General features: G+C 40.4%; 1 protein-coding gene and 1 pseudogene across 1 annotated transcript in view; one reads left to right on the plus strand and one right to left on the minus strand.

The window, feature by feature from the left end:
- The window catches only part of ASXL2 (ASXL transcriptional regulator 2), a 132,004-nt gene that overhangs the window by 97,261 nt on the left and 20,010 nt on the right, over positions 1 to 14,733 (minus strand). The gene's annotated exons all lie outside the window — the stretch shown is intronic.
- LOC123326089 lies at positions 4,935 to 5,025 on the plus strand (annotated as a pseudogene).

A 14,733-nucleotide genomic window follows, 5' to 3' on the forward strand; every position in this document is an offset into this window, starting at 1 on the left:
CTCGATCCCAGGACCCTGGGATCATGACCCGAGCCGAAGGCAGACGCCTAATGACTGAGCCACCCAGGTGCCCCTAAAAAATAATTTTTTTATAATGTTTTTAATCCCTACCCCAAAAAAACCTTGGACCAAGAAGGAAATCACAACTATATTTAGACAAAAGGAAAAAAAAGGTAAGTGTAAGGTATAATTATGGAAAAGAAGCAACTTATTATTTGTAAAAGTGTTTCTCTTATTTTCTTAAACTACTTGAATTTTTTTTTTACCATATTTAACTGATTTCAACAAATACCTAAGCACCTTCTATACAGCTGGCCCTTGAACAGCATGGGTTGGAACTGTACAGTTCCACTTACAGATTTTTTTTTTTTAATAAATACAATAGAGTTCTGTAGATGTATTTTTCTCTTATGATTTCCTTAACATTTCTTTCCTCTGGCTTACTTTATTGTAGAACACAGTATGTACTACATATAACATACAAAATATGCATTAATCAACTGTGTTATCAGTAAGGCTTATGTCAGTAGTAGGCTCTAAGTAGTTAAGTTTAGGGGGAGTCCAAAGTTATACTCGGGTTTTCAACTGTGGGGGGGGGGGTCAGCGCCCCTAACCCATGTAGTTCCATCACACAACAAGTCATCTAAAATATCCAAATATATACTCTACTATTCTCAACATACTATCTTCACAGGATTAAGTTAATCCAATTCCACTGTCTCTCAAAAATCATTCTCAAGTACAGCTTTGGTAATGAACCTATCCTCAGTTAAAATGCCCTTTTCTGGGGCGCCTGAATGGCTCAGTCATTAAGCGTCTGCCTTCGGCTCAGGTCATGATCCCAGGGTCCTGGGATCGAGCCCCGCATCGGGCTCCCTGCTCGGTGGGAAGCCTGCTTCTCCCTCTCCCACTCCCCCTGCTTGTGTTCCTGCTCTCACTATCTCTCTGTCAAATAAATAAATAAAATCTTAAAAAAAAAAGAGCGAGAGCCTGCCTCTCCATTTAAAAAATAAATAAATAAAAAATAAAATGCCCTTTTCTCTCCAGACCCATTTCAAAAACTAAACTTTTGTGCTCGCTTCGGCAGCACATATACTAAAGAAAAAAAAACTAAACTTTTTTTTACAGGTGCATATCCCTCTGACAGTCTGATGACAGCTATGAAAACTCTTCTCAGGGCGCCTGGGTGGCTCAGTCGGTTAAGCGTCTGCCTTCAGCTCGGGTCGTGATCACGGGGTCCTGGGATCGAGCCCCGCATCAGGCTCCCTGCTCAGTGGGAAGCCTGCTTCTCCCTCTCCCACTCCCCCTGCTTGTGTTCCCTCTCTCGTTGTGTCTCTCTCTGTCAAAAAATCTTAAAAAAAAAAAAAAGAAGAAAACCCTTCTCAAAAAAAAATTAAATTTTATGATTAGTTTCTATGGGTCAACAGATCCCATGAAGCTTAAGGTAGATTTGTGATTTTAACCACTATGTACCATTCAACATTCCTCTGGTTAAAAGGCCTTGAGTTACCTTTGGAGATCCACCTCCCTCCTCCATTCTCAGTCCATTGGTGGTAACCAACACCAGCAATAAAGCAGGAAACAAATTAGCACTTTGCAACTTCTTGGCAACAGTAATTCGCTTAGAAATCGGCAGAAGGGGGCGCCTGGGTGGCTCAGTCGTTAAGCGTCTGCCTTCGGCTGGGGTCGTGATCCTGGGGTCCTGGGATCGAGCCCCACGTCTGGCTCCCTCTCCCTCTGCCTGCCACTCTACCTACTTGTGCTGTCTGTCAAATAAATAAGTAAAATCTTTAAAAAAAAAGAAATGGGCAGAAGACTCAAACTAAGGCTACAGGAGCAGAGTAACAGGTGAAAGACGTTTTTTGCCCCAGGAACTACCGGACTTAAATGATGGGAGGCTGAAGCTAGTAGCTTTTAAATACCCCAAAGACAAACAAAAAGAGAGAAAGAGTAAAAAAATCTTCATAATGCCTTTATTTAAACAATGAATCTAACCATACCTGAAGCCCCACCCCCAGATTTTCCAATGACAGCAAGTTCTCTTTTCTTTCTTCTACCACTTTGGGATAGATTTTCTACCATTTTCAAAACAGTCCTGACATAGAACCAATTCCTAAATCAAGATTAAGAACTCCTGAAGTAGATAAGAAATCTATATTCTGTATCCATACACATGGGTTCATAACAGTAAAGCTAATTATGGTGAATACACTGGCAACAATTAGAGCCTACTAGTCACAAAAAGCTTTTAGCCTAGTTTAGCAAACAAAACAAAACAAAAAAACAAAACTTTTTTTTTAAGCTTTGTAAATCACTGAACTATATGATGAAATATTCCCAGAAACCAGTGAAAACAATGCTTTGAAGCTACCAAGACGAGAATTTCACAGATGTCAAACAGAATCTGGACCTCTAAATCCTTGCTCAAAAGAACCAACCTGAAGTCTCACTTCATCCATGAAGTCTGCCCGAATCCTCAGTGACACCCTTCCTTCTCAACCTTAGGTACTTAAAATGGGCAATTTCAGCAGCTAACTACACAAATTTTTTATCATTCCTACTTATTTTATTTTTTAAATATTTTTATTTATTTTTTTAAGTAGGCTCCACACCCAACATGGGGCTCAAACTCATGACCTGGAGATCAAGTCACATGCTCTACTGACTGAGCCAGCCAGGCGCCCCTCATTTCTACTTACTTTAGTCTCTTATTTTTTTCTTTAAGATTTATTTATTTATTTATTTGACAGAGAGAGAGCATAGCAGGGGAACCAGCAGGGAGAGGGAGAAGCTGCCTCCCCACTGAGCAAGGAGCCTGATGCAGGGCTCGATCCCAGGACCCTGGAACCACAACCTGAGCCAAAGGCAGATGCTCAACCAACTGCGCCACCCAGGCGCCCCTTAGTCTCTTATTCTTGTCTCCACACACTGAAGTGCACTTATTCACAGAGACGAAATAGTCCAGGTTTTAATAAAAAGAGAACGAGAAAAAAATCTCCTGAAGAGGAGATTTACTGAATTTCACCTTTCTTTTAGAAGAAAACTCAGTTTTCTCATTGTGATTAATACCACGACCCCCATGGTATCCCCCCAGAGGAACGATTTCTATTTAAAGCTCCGTGGAAAAGTGGATTAAAATACCCTTTTACTGCCCTTGCAAAGTGTAAAAGAAAAAAAAAAAGAAAACCACAGGCACCGTCTAAAGAGAACTTTACTAAATAATGAGGGAAAGTTGCACGATACAAGGAAGGAAAAGACAACATAATTCGCAGTCACTTTTATATGAACAGACTGCTGAATCTCACCATGATGACCTCCTAACACCAATACTCCCTGCTTTAGCTCCTGCCCTTCTACCTCCTTACCAGCTGACAAGACGTCTAGTGAACTGCTAAGAGTTCATGCAAGAAGTTAAGAGCCATCCTTCCTCCACAATTAGTAAGCCCAGTGTTATCTCAAGGTCACTGACCTTGTCACATACTAATAATTCTCCACAAACCAAAACGAGGTTCAATTAGGAGGGGGGAAAAAATGAAAAAAATTAAGCTGAAATACCAATGGTGGTTGCCACTGGTTAGTAGGTCAATGGGTGATTTTTTTTCCTTTTAACCCTCCCCACATTTTCTATCATGTCCAAGTATTATTTTGACCCACAAAAGTTTTTTCATTTTCATGCAGTCAAATCTTATACCTTATGGATTCTGCTTTTGTTAAGAATGCTTTGCACAGAATGACACAAAACCAGGGCAACAGGAAGAAAAATATTACCAAATGTGACTACATAAAAATGAAAAACTTGGTACCATACGTATGCACGTGTATGCACATGTACACACACAAACCCATAAACAAAGTCTAAAGAAAAAGTAGGAAAAAAAATTGGAAAATATACCACACACAGAAAAAGCTGTTATAGAGGTGCCTGGGTAGCTCAGTCGGGTAAGTGTCTGCCTTCAGCTCAGGCCATGATCCCAGGCTCAGCGGGCAGCCCGCTTCTCCCTCTCCCTCTCGAATAAATAAAATCTTTTTTTTTTTAAAAGACTGTATTTATTTATTTAACAGAGAGAGCGAGAGAGCACAAGCACGGAGAGCAGGAGAAGGAGAGGGAGAAGCAGGCTCCCCGTTGAGCAGGAAGCCCGACACGGGGCTCAATCCCAGGACCCTAGGATCATGACCCAAGCCAAGACGCCCAACCATCTGAGCCACCCAGGCACCTCTCAAATAAATTAAATCTTAAAAATTAAAAAAAAAAAAAAGAAAAGTTGTTATAAATGAGAAAAACAATTTAAAAAGAACTGGCAAAGGAATAAAAGGATAGTTCAGAGAAAAAAATACAAGTGGTCAGTAAACATTACAAAGATGTTCAACCACAGCCATAAAACCATAAATACAGAAATCGAAATCAAAACCAATTTTTTTTTTCACGTACAGAGTTTGCCAAAGTGAAAAGAACTGAAAAGCCCATTATTTGTCAGGGTATGGGGAGCAGATACTGTCATCCATTGCTATAAAATGGTACAATCCTTTTGAAGCACAATTTGGCACTCCCCAGTCCTGGATGGATATATCTTTGACCCATCAATTCCAATATAAAAATTAATTCTATGGCTATATTCTTACCAGAACACAAATAAATATGTACAACATTTACTGAAAATATTTTTGCAACATCATAAAACTGGAATGGCCTAAATTCCAAGAAGTAATTAGTAAAATAGGTTGATAATTAACCAAATAAAAGGGGAATACGTCACCATCAAAAAGAGCAATGTAGACATCAAAAGAACCGATAACAAAAATAAAAAGAGACAAATTGAACTACATCAAAATTTAAAACGTATGCATCAAGGGACACAATCACCAGTGAAAAGCCCCTATAGAATGGGAGAAAATATTTGCAAATCATATATGTTAAAGAGTTAATATTCAGAATAGTGTTCATTTCAGCAGCACATATACCAAAATTGCAATGATACAGAGAAGATTAGGGAGGACATGCAAATTCGTGAAGCATTCCACATTTTTTTTCCCAAAGAAGACATACAGATAGATGGTTAACAGACATATGAAAAGATGTTCAACATTACTCATCATCAGGGAAATGCAAATTGAAACTACAATGATATCACCTCACAACTGTCAGAATGGCTAAAATTATAACAAAACAGGAAATAACAGATGTTGACGAGGATGTGGAGAAACGGAAACCCTCTTACACTGTTGGTGGCAGCCACTCTGGAAAACAGTATGGAGGTTCCTCAAAAAATTAAAAATAGAATACCCTATGATCCAGGAATTGCACTACTATGTATTTACCTAAAGGATACAAAAATACTGATTTGAGAGGCACCTGGGTGGGTCAGTCAGTTAAGCGTCTGACTCTTGATCTCAGCTGAGGTCCTGATCTCAGAGTCATTAATTCAAGCCCTGTGTTGGGCTCCACACTGGGTATGGAGCCTACTTAAAACACACACAGACACTGATTTGAAGGGACACATGCACCCCGATGTTTACAGCACCATTATCTACAACAGCCAAATTACAGAAACAGACCAAGTGTCCAATGACTGATGGACTGATAAGGTATGTGTGTATGTGTGTGCGTACACATACATACGGAATATTACTAAGCCATCAAAAATAATGAAATCTTGCCATTTGCAACAATGTAGATGAAGCTAGAATGTATTATACTAAGCGAAGTAAGTTAGAGAAAGACAAATACTGTATGATTTCATTCATATATAGAATTTAAGAAACGAAACAGATGAACATGGGGGGTGGAGAGAGGCAAACTATAAAACAGACTCTTAACTATAGAAAACAAACTGAGGGTTGCTGGAAGGGAGGTGGGTGGTAGGATGGATTAAATGGGTGATGGGTATTAAGGAGGGCACTTTTTGTGGTAAGTGCTGGGTGTTATATGTAAGTGGTGACACACTAAATTCTACTCCTGAAACTAATATTACACTGTATGTTAACTGGAATTTATTTTTTTTTTAAAGATTTTATTTATTTATTTGACAGAGAGAGACACAGCGAGAGAGGGAACACAAGCAGCAGGAGTGGGAGAGGGAGAAGCAGGCTTCCCGCGGAGCAGGGAGCCCGAGATGCGGGGCTCGATCCCAGGACCCTGGGATCATGACCTGAGCCGAAGGCAGACGCTTAACAACTGAGCCACCCAGGCGCCCCAGTGTTAACTGGAATTTAAATTAAAACTTGAAACTATAAAAAAAAAAAATTAGTATCCAGAGTATATAAAGAACTCCTACAACTCAACAAAGAAACCAAACAACTCAATTCAAAAATGGGCAAAGGATTTGAACAGACATTTCTCCAAAAAAGAAAAACAAATGGCCAACAAGCATATGAAAAGATGTTCAACATCCTAATCATTAGGGAATTGCAAATCAAAACCACAATGCAGTATCACATCATATCCACTAGTATGGCTGCTTTCAAAAAACAAACAAGAACAAAAACAGAAAATAACAAGTGTTGATGAGGATGTAGAAAAATTGGAACCCCTGTGCACTGTTGATGTAAAATAGTATAGTGGTTCCACAAAGTATTAAAAATAGAATTATAGGGACGCCTGGGTGGCTTAGTCGTTAAGCGTCTGCCTTCGGCTCAGGTCATGATCCCAGGGTCCTGGGATCAAGCCCCGCATCGGGCTCCCTGCTCCGCGGGAAGCCTGCTTCTCCCTCTCCCACTCCCCCTGCTTGTGTCCCCTCTCTCGCTGTGTCTCTCTCTGTCAAATAAATAAATAAAATCTTAAAAAAAAAATAAAAAATAAAAAATAAAAATAAAAATAGAATTATAATATGAATCTAGCAATATCACTTCTGGTTACATATCCAAAAGTACCAAAAGCAGGGTGTCGAAGAGATATGTGTATACCCATGTTCACAGCAGCATTATCAAATAGCCAAAACATAGAAGCGTCCATTGCAGATGAATAAACAAAATGTGATGTACACATACAATGGAATACTATTTGGCCTTAAGAAGGAAATTCTGACACATGCTACAATGTGATGAACCTTGAGGACATTATACTACATAAAAAAAGTGAATCATAGGGGCACCGGTGTGGCTCAGTCTGTTAAGCATCTGCCGTCGGCTCAGGTCATGGTCTCAGGGTCCTGGGATTGAGCCCCACATTAGGCTCCCTGCTCGGCAGGGAGTCTGCTTCCCCCTCTCCCTCTCTCTCTCAAATAAATAAAATCTTAAGAAACAAAAATGTGAAACATGAAATGACAAACATTGTAAGATTTCACTTATACAAAGTCTCTAGAGTAGTCCAATTGATAGAAATGGAAAACAGAATGCTGGCTTCCAGGTACTGCAGGGGTGGAGGAATGAGGAATTGTATAATGAGTACAAAATATCAGTTTTATAAGTTGGGAAAGTTTTAGAAATTCATGACACGACAATGTGCATATATTTAACACTAGTGAACTGCACACGTTTTTTAAAATCTATTTATTTATTTGAGAGAGAGAGAAAACGGGGGAGGGGGCAGGGGAGGGAGAGAGGGAGAATCTCAAGCAGACTCCCTGCTGAGCGCACAGACTGACCTGACTTGGGGCTCGAACTCACGACCCTGAGAATATAACCCAGACCAAAATCAAGAGTCAGATGCTCAACCAACTGCATTCAGGAGGCCCCTGAACTGCACATTCATGTAAACTATATGTATTTTACCACAATTTTTTAAAAAGAGCAATATGGATAGATGCATAAATAGTAAATGTTAATAACAGACTCTAGGTGGTGGGTATACGGGTATTCTCTGTAAAACTTTCAACTCAGCTGCATTTTAAATTTTTCATAATGAAATATTGTGAGGACAGGGCGCCTGGGTGGCTCAGATGGTTAAGCGTCTGCCTTCGGCTCGGGTCATGATCCCGGGACCCTGGGATCGAGTCCCACATCGGGCTCCTGGCTCAGTGGGGAGCCTGCTTCTCCCTCTGACCCTCTCCCCTCTCATGCTGTTTCTCTCTCACTCGCTCTCTAAAAAAATAAAATCTTAAAAAAAAAAAAAGAAATATTGTGAGGACAAAGAACAATGCAGCACTCTGAGCAGATATGTGAAAACAGTCTCACACTATTTTTTTAAAAAAGATTTTATTTATTTATTTGACAGAGAGAGACACAGCGAGAGAGGGAACACAAGCAGGGAGAGTGGGAGAGGGAGAAGCAGGCTTCCCGCCGAGCAGGGAGCCCAATGCGGGGCTCGATCCCAGGACCCTGGGATCATGACCTGAGCCCAAGGCACCCAAGCGCCCCAACAGTCCCACACTACTAAGTGAAAAATCTAAGTTGCAGAATTATATATAGTAGTTTAACTGCTTACTCTCTAAACTTGTTGGGGGTGGAATTATATATATGGAAAGAAAATTTCTGGCCTTACATCTTAGAAGCCATTATCAATATTCACTTCTGGAAACAGTTGGAGATGTAAAAGTCTTTTTTTTTTTTTTTTAAGATTTTCTTTATTTACTTGAGAGAGCACGTGCGCACAACCAGGGGGAGGGGCAGAATGAGAGGGAGAAGGATGCGGGGCTCAATCCCAGGACCCCAGGATCATGACCTGAGCCAAAGGCAGACACTTAACTGACTGAGCCGCCCAGGCGCCCCTGTAAAACTCTTTATACCCTTAAATGTTTGGAATTTTTGCCAAGAGCATTTATTACTTTTATTGTATACATATACGTTTCTCCATGCCTACATCCACCATCCATTTCCCCATTACAAAGCAAATATTCATTTACTGACATCTAGTTTCAAAGCTTCATTTTTTTTTTTACATTAAAAATGTCAACCCTCCTATAATTTGTTTTCGTGTGTGATAGAAGGCAGATATATATATATATATATATTTTTTTTTTTTCCCCCAAGATGATTAGGTTTCTCAACACTACCTATATACTGAATTGTTAAATATATGTCACAATCTCTGGATATTCCTATCTATACTATTTACCAGTCTTGTCTAGACACACATCAGTGCCATGTTGCTTTAATCACCGTACCTTTGCAATACATTGTAACATCTACTAATATGTTATACCACTTTTTTAATGTTACACTTCTCTTTTAAAAAATATTCTTAGTGGCGCCTGGGTGGCTCGGTCAGTTAAGCGTCTGCCTAGGGCTCAGATCATGATCCCAGGGTCCATCCAGCTCCCTGCTCAGCATAAAGTCAGCTTCTACCTCTCCCACTCCCCCTGCTTCTGTTCCCTCTCTTGCTGTGTGTCTCTTTCAAATAAATAAAAATCTTAAAAAAAAAAATTAAAGGGGCACCTGGGTGGCTCAGTCGTTAAGCGTCTGCCTTCGGCTCAGGTCATGATCCCGGGGTCCTGGGATTGAGGCCCGCATCGGGCTCCCAGTTCCACAGAGAGTCTGCTTCTCCCTCTCCCACTCCCCCTGCTTGTGTTCCCTCTCTCGCTGTGTCTCTCTCTGTCAAATAAATAAATAAAATCTTTAAAAAAAAAGAAGGTCAACTTCTCAGGGAGGGTTTCCTTGAATACCCAATTAAAATTGCAAACCACTCCAATCCCAGCTCAGCATTCCCCAGCCATGCTGCTATCCTCTTCCCCACAGCATTTATCACTAACATAATATGTATATAATTTATGTATTTACTATGTTGCCTGTTTTCTACCCCACCCACATATTGTAAAGTTTCATGCTGACAGGGATTTTTTTTTCCCTCATTTGTTCACTCCTACATCCACAGATCTCAGAATGATGCCTGACATATAAGTCCTCAATAAATATTTAAATCAATCAAATGTTCCATATACTGAATCTCCGAAGATATGACAGTAAGATAGAGTGTTTGCACATTGATCCTAACCTAAGCCAACCTAAGATATTCGCCAAGAACTGCTCCTTCCATTAGCTTACAAATCTAAAGACCTGACTTTTTAAAATTCACAATATTTAGGGGCAGCTGGGTGGCTCAGTCTGTTAAGCATCTGCCTTCAGCTCAGGTCATGATCTCAGGGTTCTGGGATCGTGCCCTGCATCAGGCTCCCTGCTCAGTGGGGAGTGTGCTGCTCCCTTTCCCTCTGCCCATCCCCCTGCTGGTGCTCTTCGCAGGCTCTCTCTCTCTCTCAAATAAATAAAATCTTAAAAAAAAACTGACGATATTTATAATGATACTATCATCCTTGGTCTCCGCCTAAATCTCTTACCCTACATGGAGAAAACAAGAAAAGGTTTCAGAAGAAAATGTTCCTGCCACCCCGCCCCCGGAGTATGTCAGTTTAGCGCCTTCCTTCACTTCACAGCCATACCTTCATCTCCATTTTGTCTACTTCCAAGCGGAAATTTAAAAAAACAAAACAGAACTAGTGTTAAGAGGGGAGTTGGTAAAGGAAGAAGGGGTAACAACAACAACAACAAAAATACAGGTTTATGGGGCACCTGGGTGGCTCAGTCGGTTGAGCATCTGCCTTCAGCTTAGGTCATGATCCCAGGGTCCTGGGATCAAGCCCCGCATCGGGCTCCCTGCTCAGCAGGAAGCCTGCTTCTCCCTCTCCCACTCCCCCTGCTTGTGTTCCCTCTCTTGCTATCTCTCTGTCAAATAAATAAAATCTTAAAAAAAAACCAAAAAACCTTTTACAGCCATGTAAGACAATATAATTTCATTATAATTTAACTTCCCAACTATCTCGAAACTTCTAAACAAAAAACGTTAGCCCTAAAATGTATCTACTATGTGGCAAAACTGGTGATCAGATACATTCTTGGTAGCAATCAATATAAATTGGTACAACCCTTAAAAAAGGCAGTATGTCAAAGAGCAAATTATAAACAACCATATTTCTGATCTCCCCAAAAGAAATACTCCAAAAATAGGGATGCATCCCAATTCCAGGTAAGATGGGGTAAATATATTCCATCCTGTCACTCCCACTGGAATGTAGCTATAAAACTTGAGCAGAATGAAAGGAGCAGCTGAGGATTCTGCAAAGTAAATGGCTTCTTCTCATGCTCACATGGAGCATGCACCAAAATACAGCATACTTTGAGTCGTAAAATACATCTTAATAAATTTAAAAGAACAGAAATCATGCTACATCTGTTCTTGGGCCACAGTGGAATTAAAACTAGAAATCAATAACAGAAAGATAGCTAGAGACACCTGGCTGGCAGTCAGTAGAGCATGCAACTCTTGATCTCGGGGTTGTAAATTCAAGCCCCATGTTGGGTCTAGAGCTCACTTAAAAAAATAAAAAAACTTAAAAAAATTTTAAAAACCACAGCCATTAAAAGAAAGAAAAAGGGCGCCTGGGTGGCTCATTCGTTAAGCGTCTGCCTTCGGCTCAGGTCATGATCCCAGGGTCCTGGGATCAAGCCCCGCATCGGGCTCCCTGCTCCGCGGGAAGCCTGCTTCTCCCTCTCCCACTCCCCCTGCTTGTGTTCCTGCTCTCGCGCTCTCTCTCTCTCTGTCAAATAAATAAATCTTTAAAAAAAAAAAAGAAAAAAAGACACAGTCCCAAAATACATGGAGATTAAACAACACACTTTTTTTTTAAGATTTTTATTTATTTATTTATTTGACAGAGAGAGAGACAGTGGGAGAGGGAACACAAGCAGGGGGAGTGGGAGAGGGAGAAGCAGGCTTCCCGCTGAGCAGGGAGTCCAATGCGGGGCTCGATCCCAGGGCGATCCCAGGGCTCTGGGATCATGACCTGAACCGAAGGCAGACGCTTAACAACTGAGCCACCCAGGCGCCCCTAAACAACACACTTTTAAATAATACACAGGCTAAAGAGGAAATCTCAAAAGAAATTTTAAAATATTATGAACTAGGGGCGCCTGGGTGGCCTGCTCGGCCTGCCGCTCCCACTGCTTGTTCTCCCTCTCAATCTTACTGACAAATAAATAAAATCTTTTAAAAATAAATAAATAAAATCTTCTTTAAAAAAAGAAATAATAAAAATGAGAGCAATAATCTGTGAAACTTAAAACAGGAAATCATAGAGAAAATTAGTAAAACCAAAAGCTGGTCCTCTGAAAAATCAATAAATCAATAAACCTAAAGCTAAGAAAAAAAGAAGACACAAATTACTAGTATTACAAGGGAAAGAGAGGACATCATTACAGATCCCATGGACACTGAAAGGATAATAAAAGAACATTATGAAGAACTCAATGCCCACAAATTTGATAACCTAGATGAAATGGACCAATTCCCTGAAAGACATAATCTGTCAAAACACAAGAAGAAAATGACAATCTGAATAGGCCTTTATCTTTTAAAGAAATAGAATAAATAATAACCTTCCAAAACAGAAAACACCAGGCCCACGCTGGTTCACTGGTGAATTCTACTAAACATTATTTATTTAGGGGTGCCTGGGTGGCTCAGTTGTTAAGCGGCTGCCTTCGGCTCAGGTCACGATCCCAGGGCCCTGGGATCGTCCTGGGATGGAGCCCCGCATCGGGCTCCCTGCTCAGCGGGAAGCCTGCTTCTCCCTCTCCTACTCGTCCTGCTTGTGTTCCCTCTCTTGCTGTCTCTGTCAAATAAATAAATAAAATCTTTAAAAAAAAGAAAGAAAGAAAGAAAGAAATTATACCAATTCTCTACAATCCTTTCCAGAAGACAGAAGCAGAAGGAATACTTCCTAACTCATTCTGAGGTCAGCAATACCCTAATACCAAAACCAGAATGGAAAAAAACCTACAGATCATTATCTCTCATTAACATAGATGCAAAAATCCTTAACAAAATATTAACAAATCAAATCCAACAAAGTGAATGGTAGCAGATAGATTGGAGAAGACCAGAATTCAAAATACCACCAACTGGCATTGATAGCAAATTTCCCCCTCCGGGTATTTCTCAAAGTGAACTCAACACAGCCCAAAACCTGGATACAGGCATCAGTGTAGATAGTTCCATTAGGATAGGAGTCTCCTAATGCTCAGCAACAAAGCAAGAATTTCCCCCCATTTTCTTTCTTACTTTTATTTTTAATTTTCCTTGTTCTCTCATACCTCAAACCCCAAGTAATTCTGTGGCAACAAAAGCAACAGAGTTAAGTAGGTGCTTAAAACTCTCAAAGGAGAGAAACCTTCCCCTCCATATCAGAGGAGTTATGGTACCAAGAGAATGAGACAAAACCCCATTGCTCTTTTAGCCTCTCTTGTTTCCTGCTGCTTAGCCCAAGGGGGACACAGTTGTAGGAAAAACACAGAGTGGAATAAAGAAAATTTCTGGCCAAAGATGAAAAATGGGAGTTCCAAGGAATCAGACAAAAGAACTCAGGAAAGTGACCCCTTAAAGTTGTGAACGAACTCCTCAGCTAACACCTGAACTGTGCATACGTGGACTAGATTCTAAAACAGAATAGATAGACTTTGAGAACTGAACTATAGGGTAGATTGGGGTCAGCAAAACTTTTCTACAACGGGCCAAACACTAAATATTTTAGGTTTTGTGGAACTAACAGTCTCTGTCACAACTGTTCAACTGTGACCAATAAAGTATGAAAGCAGCCACAAAAAATACCAACAAGTGGGCATGGCTGTGTTCCAATAAAATCTTATTTATAAAAATAGGCAGTGAACTGCATCTGGCCCACAGGCCATAGTTTCACAACCCATAGGGAAGACCACCACCCAAATCCCAGATACTACTATCTTGGTTCACACAAAGGACAAATTCAAATAGCAGTCAAAAGTCTTTGAAGACTTAACTGACATTGAGACAACAACCCACAGAAGGCTGGTCAAAACTTGAAGCCTAAACACAATTCAGTCAACTGTTTGCTAAAACAAAACTATTAACATTCTCCATTAAACTTAAACAAGACACAGAGTATCAATTACAATCTAAATTTACTTGGTATAGCAAGACCCAGGAAAACCTCAACTTGCTTGGGAAAGAAAATCAAAAGATAGAAGCAACAAGATAACGCAGACGGGAAATGTTTCGCAAAGACTTAAAAGCACTTATCATAAAAATGCTTCAAATAAAGGTAAACAGTCTTGAAGAGGAAGACACAAAGTAGAATATAAAGAAAAACCAAATGGAAATTTTAGAACTGAAAAACAACCAAACAAACAAAAAAACACCTCACTGAACAAATCAATAGAGGAGGAAGTGAACATGAAAACAGAGAAACAGAAATTACCTAATGATTGGGGGGGAAAGCAAACAAACAAACAAAAAACTTTACTCAAAATTTAAATTTTTGTATGTGAAAGGACATATCAAGAAGGTGAAAAAACAGGGGTACCTGGCTGGCTCAGCTGCTGAGAGCATGAGATTATTGATCTCAGGATTGTGAGTTCAAGCCCCATATTGGGTATAGAGATAACCTAAAAATAAAGTCTTTAGGGGTGCCTGGGTGGCTCCAGTCAGTTAAGCGTCTGCCTTCGGCTCGGGTCATGATCCCAGGGTCCTGGGATGGAGCCCCACATCAGGATCCCCGATCAGCGGGAAGCCTGCTTCTCCCTCTCCCACTCCCCCTGCTTCTGTTCCCTCTCTCTCTGACAAATAAAATCTTTTAAAAAATAAAAAAATAAACTCTTAAAAACAAACACAGAAAGTGAAAAAACAATCCACAGAATGGATTTCAAATGATGTATCTGATAAGAGACTTGTATGGGGGGTGCCTAGGTGGCTCAGATGGTTAAGCATCTGTCGGCCTTAGGCTCAGGTCACGATTCCAGGGTCCTGGGATCAAGCCCTGCATCAGGCACCCTGCT

Source organism: Neomonachus schauinslandi, chromosome 10 (genome assembly GCF_002201575.2).
Source record: "Neomonachus schauinslandi chromosome 10, ASM220157v2, whole genome shotgun sequence".
In the NCBI taxonomy this organism is placed as follows: domain Eukaryota; kingdom Metazoa; phylum Chordata; class Mammalia; order Carnivora; family Phocidae; genus Neomonachus; species Neomonachus schauinslandi.